We start from the raw sequence: 10,656 nt of genomic DNA, 5'->3' as shown, positions 1-10,656 counted from the left end.
TTTATCAACTTTATCAACTTCACCTGTCTCAAAAGTCAATAAAAGCAGAGGCCACAGTTTTAAAATCCAGGCAAATGAACTGAGGCACCAAACTTTTCAACTTCTCCAGAGGTGCTGACTGCTCACAACTGTCAGGAACAGCAACACAGCCTGTGGGTGATCAGTGCCTTTAAAAATCACTTAAGTGCTTGAAGAGGAACATAACTGGAAAACACAGAGGATAATACTTTCAAAAGCTTCTGACTGAAGAGCCACTATTTTACTTTCAGAAGTGATTTAAGCACTTGGGAGTTCAAGAACTACTTAAAAAATCAAGTGTATTCTGAAATCCATAATACTTTTTGTGAATGGTATACAGATACCTCTTCTGGTAATGTACTTACCCAGAAGTTTTAGGCCTCTCTTAGAGAGGATTCCATGTGTTGGAATTCCAGTCCAGGATTGGCCACACTATCACCTACACAAGCTCCACCAATATTCAAATGGGAAAGTAACTTTCCATGTTTATTGCCTGAGGAAAACTCAGTTCAAGAATTACCTAAAGAACATGTACTGATTGCTGAGGGAAGACGCTCCTGCACTTTTCTGATGGAAAATGCTTTTTTCAGGCTTTCTCCTGTTACCATTTTTTCCTGACATCTGTTCATCACTAAGCCAGCAATAGAGTCAAGAGTCCCACCATGATGTATGTACTTACAAAACACTCTGAGCAGAAGCAAGAGATTGCTAAGTGTACAGAGACAGCAAAGGCAATCATGTCATGGCTTAAGCCAGCTTGTTGATAGAGGAGGTTTACAGCTGTCATTAGTGAAATGGAGAAGAGGCTGCTAGCACAAGCTCACACCACTGACAGCGACAGATCAGGAAAAAATCTCAACACATGGCAGTGTTTCACTGCTGAGCTGTTGGCCTGAAATTCTGTTAATATCTATCCAATGTGCTGATCTTTAACACTTGGATTGCTGCTGGTAGCAGAGAGTCAAACCAGCCTGAGACCTTCACAAGGTAAGTGTGCTGTGTGGCCAGAGTCAGATTAAAGCTTAGCAAGTCCTACCAAGAGTCCAGAGGCATCTGGAGATAAAGAGGTCAATCACTTGTACCTCCTTGGCCTGAGCTACCTGGATCCTTCAGCAGTTCCTGAAGGCAGTGGGGAGGCTGGGCTGCTGTAGGTGTGGTTTGCATACATCCCATCTATACATGAGGAATGTGGTCAGTGTCTGAGGCAGACAGAACAGCTTGGTCTTGCCTCTGAAACAGAGGCTTCCAGGGGACTGTTTTCAAGCTCCCAAGGAGTGCTCTGACACCACCATTGCTGCCCATCACTGCAAGAGTTAACTAGAGCACAGTGGGGTTAACAGCTTTGAAATATTCAGGTTTCAAGCCTTTTCTCCTTGGAAAGACACGCTTTTAATAGGAAGGCATGTGCTATTTTCTCTTTCAGTGTCTCTAAAGAGGAGGAAGATTCTCTGTTACTGTTTTAGAATCTCTTTTCTCTGATTGAGTTCAAGCTCTTTCTTTGGAACAGCTCTTTAGTGTCTCTTCCTTAATTTAGACAAGGTTTAAATCACATACTTTGCTGCATTCATTTTTCTTTGGTTTTCTTTTGCATAGAGAACCTGTTGGCTTTCTGTTCTTTAACACCATACACCACTCCTAATTCAATCCTAGCCACCTACCTGGTTACATCCAAAAAAGTGCTCTCTCAGTTTGCCTCCTGGCCTGATGTGCTGCTTAGATCTCTCTCACTGCAAGAAGCCTTCCCCTCTTCTGCTATTCATCACAGCAATTTCACATGCTCTCTTCAGCTGTTCTCTCCACGGGCTGGTGAAGCTGGCACGGTTATTATCCTCTTTCTCCCATACAAAGTTTAAAAAAAAAAGATTATTTATGGATAACACTGGGGACCACCCATACAGCAAGAAAAATTGAGAAAAAACCTGTTGTTTTCATGCTTTGGGCAGTTACATGCATGCATAGCTTGGATCAGACAGTCCTTCCCATTTGACTTCTGTTCTCAGTAAATATTTGTAGCTTTGCTGATGAAGCAGTGCTGGATTTCTCAGCTGGGCTTCCATATGGACCATAAGCTGTGGCACTGGACTATAGAACCTCATTCAATAACAAGATTTTTTGAATAGTCATTTGTTTCATTCTCTAATTTGGTCATGAAAAATCTGTTTAGGGATCAAATGGCAGAAGAAAGTCTCCAAATACAGCTGCTTTGGCTGTATTATTGATTGCTGTGAGGCCCATGGCAATAGTAAGGAGGGCTCAAAGGCATGAATTTCTTTTTTATTGTGACCTAAATGCAGTAATTCGTGTATAGAAAATGGCAAAAATGTGGAGGCTTTTTTTAATATTATATGATTTCTATTTAATGCACCTTATCTTTGTTTCAGTCTGGTTTTACTCGTGAACAAAGCACATTTCTTGTTTGTGCCTGCCCTGTCTGTGCACAGCAGAAGCTTCTGAGGATGGGCACTGCATTCTGGGGAGCTGAGTGCTCTGCCCATGGAACAAGCACAAGCTGTAGTGACCTGAAGGAGGGAGCAGAGTATCTGCCCAGGGCTGGCCAGCCTGGGGATCTGGAGTACATGGAGAGGAGATGTATCCCAGGACTGCCCCTGTGGCAGGAGAAATCTTGTGACCAGCCACAGGACAGTTTTGGTGCAGGGCTGGTGAGTGATCTGAATGTCTGACTCTGAGCTCAGCATCCCTGGCTTGCCCCTGACCCAGCTTTCCAATGGGACACCCAGAGAATTGTCACCATCTGTCCCCTGGAAATGATTTTCCATACACCTGCACACAACACAGCCGCAGGAAGGTTTCACTCTTGACTCAGAGGTCAAGGCTGTTGGCCACTTCTAAGCTCACTAGTTTGCAATCAGTAGTTTCTTCCCAAAAGATAAAATATTACTAAGAGGAAAAAGACATAGAAAAATAAGGATGACTTCAAACCTCAGTTTTACAGCTTTTTCCCTTTTGGAACTAACAACAACTCTAACACCTCCCTTTTGCCCACAGATCTCAAAGTGCTTTACAAAGGCAACAAACATCACTGACAGCACTTTGCAGTGAGGGAAACGAGAGCACAAAGGGGAAGGTTATTTATCTGAGAACCCTTCAAGAGACCAACAGCAGAGGTAGGAATACAACCAGTAATCTGCTGGCTAGGAAAGCTGCTCCCTGTACATGCTGCTTAGAGTGGTCACATCTCTAATGCCAATAAAATCTGTGGCTTCGACCCCTCTGACCCCCTTATCAGTCCTTCCCTCCCTTCTCAGCATACACATTCCCAGTTAGTCTTCATGTGACAGTGAAAGTCCCTTTGGGATGGACTTACTGCTTCTATTACTAAAGCTTCTTTCTCTTACGTACTGGTTCTGGTATTTATGAGATAAATGTTACGTTTTGTGCAAAGCAGGAAGATTAGGCTTGGGGGAGGTTCAATGTGTTCAATAGGTAGTTGAGACAACATCTTCTATATAAAGATTATTTCAAAACTGCCCTCGGTGCAAGCTGCAGCTGAATTTAAATGCAGCCTTGGCTTTTTTGCAATTTCCTGCCAGAAGAGCAGCTCTCAAACTGTTTTGAAATAAAAAGACACAAATGCTGGAAGGAGGCAAGCGGTCAATTGACCTCATCAGAGCTCAGTGCTGGTCCTAGTCAGGCATTTTCCAACTAGAGGGGTTTGGGTTTTTCCATTCTTTTGGGGGGCAGGGGGAAAGAAAATCCCAATTTCTCAGAACTGAAACTTTTTGTGGGAAACACATCATTTTCACAAAATGCTTTCTGGGAAGAATCTTCCTGCTCAGCTTGAGACTGATGGACAAAAACTGATTGGGAAAGGATCCCAGCATAGCCAGCAGCCCAGTGGTCAGCACATTCCCTGGTGATGTGCATTTGCACCGTGTGATACAGGAAAGATTGAGTTGGCTCCAAACAAAGCAGAGCAAAGATTTGACACAGTCTTCCCACAGCCACTGCAAATACCCCAACCTCTGGGTCATCCTCTCTCCTCTGCCCCAAGAAATGGGATTTTTATGAAGTCAGAACCAATCCAACAGGAGCAATTGTACTCAACAGATTGATCCCAGTCAAGGAGGTGTTTTAGACCATAAACATGAACCCTGGTCTGCTACATCCTATAGAAATATCCTTAGCACCAGGCTTTGGCATGCTGCAAGCTGAACCTGTTTGCTCACTTGCTCTTTCTTCAACAAGCAGCCTTATTTCATTTTGTTTTCTAAAACAAGCCCATTTTTCTTAAAATATGTGTTGTTTTCTAGCCAGCTTTATTCAGCATTTTAGGAGGGAGCCCTTGGTCTGATACCAGACATTTAACATCTGACCCACTTTGGGGTTGCCACTGACACCAAATCTAAAATAAACAACCAATACACACAGAATGAGAAGCATTTTCTCTTACCTCACCAGGCTGTGAATCAGACCCCAAACTTCAACAATTTCCCAGAAAGTGTCATTGGGTTTGTTTGCTTGTTTAATAGAAAGTAAAAGATGTGTTCTTTACACTAAACCATCCTTTAGAGAAGCATGGCAGGAGCCCACACTGGAAAGGTGCCTGGGCTGCTGCTCTGCCTTCTGTTCATTGCTGTTTGTTGATGGCTTATTTTCTTGTTCCTACTCTTGGAGAGAAACTGTCAGGAATTGTGCAAGGTCCTTGCACGGCTGGAAGCAGATGGTCCCTTTGCTACAGCTCTGGAGCTGCTGGAGAACTGGTTCCATTCCCTTCAGCTGCTGACTGCTCCTCCTCCTATGGTCTGAATTATTTCGGAATTCTGTGGGATGCACCAGGTGAGTGAAAATGAGTGAGTTGTCATCAAGAAAGGCTTCAAATCACCAGCATCAAATTTTCACTAGTGTCAATTTTTTCCCAACACACATAATAAATAAATTCAGAGAGAAGTGAAGGAAGGCATAATCTGCAAAGAATCCTGTGGTGCCCTGTGTATATTGAGGGAGGCTGTGGCAGGTTTCCTCAGAGGGTCAGAGAGGTAACTATGGTGGAGAGGAGGATTGTAAAATACAGACTTTTAGCTCACTTTCTTTGGCTGAGGCAAATAATTTGATCCCTCTTTCCAAAACCGCTCAGACACACAGAAAGGATGATGCTGACAAAAGTTTCTTTAACCTGTTCAAGTTCCCTTTTGGAAAGAAGCTCTTTGCCAACCCTACCAGTATAAAATAATGCTTTACTCAAAGCTGATTCTTCTAAATTAGGGTCTGCATTTACATAGAAGTAAGGATGAAAATCTGAAGGAACATTAGCTGAAAGGTGCTGAAGAATAATAGCATTTTTCTGTCATTACTATGAGGAGGAAAGGAAACTGTACATCACATGAAAGGCTGACCAGCTGCTCCTGTTACATAATGGATGGGGACATTGCTGATTCAATAAATGCTAAGAATACAGAAATTTATCTACAAAGACCGATACTCTTGTGTCCACATTAAGACTTCGCTAAAATGTATGGCACAAATATACCACATATTTCCTGGTTATTTCTCTTTGCACTGTGGTTTATTTCATCTCTTTTTCCCCCCAATACTTTTTATAGGCACTAAAGAGGAGCAGTGGGGGGAAATTGGTGTTCTAGCAAGCAAGGACCTCATCTTAGCCACATAACAGGGAAAAAAATCGTTTCCAGACTAGAGAAGATTTGCACAGCACTTTCTGAACTTGAGTAAGATTTAAAACTTGAGTAGAGTCTGCAGGCACATAACAGCCCACCTTCAGAAAGAGTGGCTGCAAATGAGGAGGAAACCTAAGCACTAATGATCAGTTAAATACTCAGTTCCTTCTGTCAGTAAATTTAAACATACTCAGGGAAGACCTCAAAAAAACCTCCTCAGACAAATTCTGAGTATATTGACAAAGGAAGAAAACAGCTCTCATTTAAAAAAAAAATTCAGCATTTGTTAAACGAAATAAAACATGGTGCTGAAACTGCAGCTGAATTCAAAGACAATTCTACAGGTAACTGGAAGAAGTGTTGGGAGAGAGAAAAGTTCTATTTCAGACTAATCTGGTGATTACAAATCAGAACTGGATATTTACTGAGGCAAGATTACCTCACCCAGGACTGTGTTTAATTCCTGTCTCTTCCTTTGCAGAATTCAGTTCTGGCTGTATAAAACATTGAAAAATGTGGAAAGCAGAGACATGAGGAGAAAGACAATCACATCTGCTGGTACAGGTGGGCACGTGCAGGTACCAGTACATGGATATGAATTCATGTTTGGCAAACACTGAATGGAGATGGGAGCTTTGGGATGCCAGGGGTGGAAGCAGGGCTTGATAAGTCCTGAACAACAGCTCTACACTACAGAGATACTTGATATGGAAATCAAAATAAGGTAACGCACAGTGAGGTACCTGGGCTCTCTGAACTGTTTCTGGTTTCTTTCCATGAGAAACACAATTTCCAAGGGTTCAGCTCCCATTTATATAGCAAAACAGACATCCCGGTTTTCCAGAGATTATGAAAAAAATCCTCTCCCTGCTCTACATCCTGCAGTGTATCAGCAGAGCCAACTGTATTTCATTTAGGGCAGCAGAGCTCCATCAATTTGCACAAGGCAGGGAGCTTCTGTTTCCAAACAGACCATGAGGAGAGTTATGACCTGCAAATCAGGCCAGAATATCCTTGGCTCTGTTTCAGGATGCAAATACTGCTTTTTCACTTAGAAATATTAAAATTGAATGATCTAGTGAGGAGGCCTTTTCTACCTCCTTTGGTTATGGGTCTTTTGAGAGATTATCTTGACTATCAAGTAGCTTTTAGTGTTTATCAGTGACCACAAGATCAATTTGCACTCTTAGAAAATAAATACAATTCTTGCTTACAGTAAAAATCAAATGTGCAAGTATGGAGGAAAAGAAGAGAGAACAGGATTAATAAATTACAATTGTTAGCAAGCACTAACGTATCGAAAACGGCAAATTCTCTGGAGTACAGCTGAGCTTCTTCTATTCAGGTCAATGACTCCTTTTGTGATTCTCTCCTCTCAAAAAGAGCATTTTTCAATGATTTATGTATAATAATCTCCACATCAGCATACCGTATTTTTCACTATTTGTTTGTTAAACATGCAGCAAGGCTCTCACACTGAATCCCTTAGCCTTGAAAATCCAACTGGGATAAAGGCATAAAAATATACATATAAAATAGAAATATTTATTACTGAGGCTGATGTTTATGATTTGACATGTAGGTAAGGGGAAAAAATACGTCATTTTAGATTGCTGAGTTAATGCTTTAATGGTGTGGGTTTCAGACAGATACGTGAGGGCTGTTTATTAAGCAAAAAAAAAGAAAGGAAAATCATCCATTCACAGGCCAGAAGAGCAGGAAACTGCAGTAAGTGTTGCAAAAGCAGCTTGTCATTGGTCTGTGCCAGTGCTGGCTGCTCCAGCCTGCAGGAGTCAGAGCTGGACAAAAAAAAAAAAAAAAAAAAAAAAAAAAAAAAAAAAAAAAAAAAAAAAAAATTTAAATTATTCAGCTGACTTGAATCAGTTCAAACAGATTTGCAAGTTGTTGGATTCAGGGTGGGTTTTTTTCAGGGCTGAATTCCATCATGGTAGATTTTCAGCCATCTCTGCTCCTGTACTTCAAAGTGCTCACCCACCACTGCACCCCAAGTGCTTGTTTCAGCTGCTGACATGCTGATTTCTTGAAAAAAAGCAAAAGGAAATTCAGATGCCAACTTGTTTGAAGTCTCATGCATTATAAAGTCTTGTCATCCAGTCTAAGAGGAGGACGGAGCCCTGTGACAAAAGGTCACAGTTTCCAGCAGTGCATCAGAGGCTGAAATATTACCTGAGGTAAAGGCTGAGCGTGTTTTTTCTTTGTCTTAAATCACAACAGTTCTTCCATGGGAACACCTCTCCCCAGGCTGGAGAGCTCCCAGGGAATCTCAGGTGATCCCAAATCATGCTGGACTATCCCACCAGTAAATCCATATCTGGGCTAATTCTCATTTTCCCTCAGAAGACGTGAGAGATGCAGAGGCCACATATGGGAATTCTACACCAGGCAAAATAGCACCACATGTGAATAGTGACAGCATTTTGGAGGTTATAATTTCTTATAGAAAATATTCCAATAAATTTTATTATTTGATTGACAGGTGAAAATCCCAGCAGATTTCACTTTCAGCAGGAATTAAAATTTTTACCAGGTCATACCATACCTGTTCCCTACTGATGCAGAGGATTCCATTGTCTTTTCTGTCAGTACGAAAACTTCACCAATATAAATTCCATTTTCAAATCAAGGGGGAGGCATGGACAGACCCCACACAAAGAGGGGGAAGAGGGGGGGCCAATCAATAGATAAAAAATCAGATTTCCAGTATCTCTCAGCTAACATGTCTGTCCCACCCTGGCCAAGACTTTAAAGGCAACTGAGCCTTCTCACTAGAGCTGTATTCTCAAAATTGACTGGGTACTTAGTAGGCACTGAAGTCCATAAATATTTCACAAGGAAAAGAATGCATTTCCCAAGCATTGACTAGCTACATATATTATTTATATGAAACCATAACTTAAGTTGAAAAACAATAAATGCTTCAACAACAGACCTGTTCACAACCTACTCCATTACTAAGTAAAATGGGCTCTGCCTATTCCTGAGGATCTTGTAACTATGCAGAAATTCAGCGAGACCTGCACAGAAACCCGACCTACAAAGGTGCAGGAGGAGATTGCAGTCACTGCACCAATACCAGTTAACTTGAAATTACACAGACAGGAGATTGCAAGATGCTGAAATTCATTTACATTTCATATTTGTATTGCACTCTATGCTCCTGCTTGAGGTCAGGTCTCCCAGTCTAAACGAGGGCAGGAAATGCATGAGAAGGGAGAGGTGTTACCTTCCTTTTCATACCCAAGCCATCAGAGCTCAGGGAGATTAAGGACTCCATTTTCCACTGCCATGCCCCCAGCATAGCTCACCAGTAGCCTTTTCCAGAGGAAAAAGGTACTACAAAAAAGATGAGGGTCAGAAAAACCAGAGACTGCATATTCCACATTGATGCCGAAAGGCTCCTGAAGATCCGGGAACTGCACTGAGACTTTCCACTTCCCAAACAACTTAGCTACAAAACTCCCCCTTCTTGGTGAAAGACCTTCAGACAGGTTTTTAAATGGCTGCTTTGTCATTCAACCTGTTCAATCCCGCAGAGGAGGCCTCTCAGAGGAGGTGTAACAGACTAATGCTCTTTTGCCTGAAGCACTCGTAACATTAATGGAAGTTAATTCTGCTGGTGGAAAAGGTTTAAGTGAGTTTTGCTAGCTCATAACCACAGCTAGGGAGAAGGGAAAAGCTTTTGGAGAAAGTGGATCCAAGATGTAGGCATTACCTCCACCATTTATGTGTTTATCACTCAGCTGGCAGCTAATGGCCCACGTATAAACTCAGGATGAAAGTGGGTAAAATAAAATGCATCCTTTGGAATAACCATCCCTTCTTTCAGTGGCACAGAACAAAACATCCAAAATACACCCTGGAAAGCTATTTTAAGTTTGTTCTTTTGGCAAGACACAGAAAGTGCCAAGATAAAGTCAGTCAATTGTGAAGGGAGGGGGAAAAGGCAATAAAAACAGTGGAAGTTCTGAAGACAAGACTCACCTCAGTGCAGACAGCAAGAAGGATACTTATGCACTATTTATACCACTCCAAGTGCAAATTTTACCTTGTATCGATTACAATGCACATCTCAAAGATCTTTCTGCAGCTCTGGCGTAATTCTAATAATGCAGAGGCTGAGGAAAAGGGAAACTGCAGCCACTTTGGGCAAGATCAGCTGGCACATCCCTGTCCCCTCCCAGCCCAGGGCATCACACACATCCTGACTCACACCCAGACAGAGCAGGCTGGAAGCTGCAGCATGACAGAGGCTGTGTTAGCAACGGAGCATTTCCCAGGCATTTCCTTGTTGTTTCCTAGCTCTGCCTCCATTCCCTGCACTGAGTAGAAGTGGGAGGGTTTAGGGTGCTTGGTTTTGCAGTGATGTGCTGGGGCCAGGCCCTTGGTCACTGCTAGAGGAAGGGAGGAGAGGTATTAGTGGGGTGTTAGGAGGCAGAGCTGGCTGATGTTGTGCCTCCCCTGCCATCAGCACTGCCCTGTGAAGGGCCAAGGAAGAAAGGTGTCCCTGCAGTCACTCCAGAGTTTCCACTGACTGCAGCTGTGGCAGGAGTTAGGCCTGACCCAGCCCTGCTCTCCTGCTTTCCCCTTCCCTGGCAGAGAGGAGCCCAGATTCCCAGCCCAGCTGAGCACAGCTCTGAGCAGTGAAGCCCACCCACTTATTACAGGATCGCTGGTTTATATGGCAGGTGCGAACTAATGCAGTTCGTTTGGATCCAAGAGCCCTCAGCAACAGACAGGAAGATAAACAACTTTGGGAAAGGGGGTGTTGACAAGCAGAGACTTGTGGAAACTGACTGGAAGGATCAGGAATCTGCACACCCAGCTCCCCCCACTCCTACAGCAGCCAAAACGCATCCCCACCATCAGAGCATCACTGCTCTCTGTGCCCCATTTTCCATTGAAAAGGAATTTCAGGAAAGTTCTGCTTTGGCTGAAAGAGCCAACTCACCCTCTATACCTGCTTCTTCCAAAGCTTCTGCCA

The sequence above is a fragment of the Corvus moneduloides genome, chromosome 20 (genome assembly GCF_009650955.1).
Source record: "Corvus moneduloides isolate bCorMon1 chromosome 20, bCorMon1.pri, whole genome shotgun sequence".
Lineage (NCBI taxonomy): Eukaryota > Metazoa > Chordata > Aves > Passeriformes > Corvidae > Corvus > Corvus moneduloides.
This window is presented reverse-complemented; position numbering follows the sequence as displayed.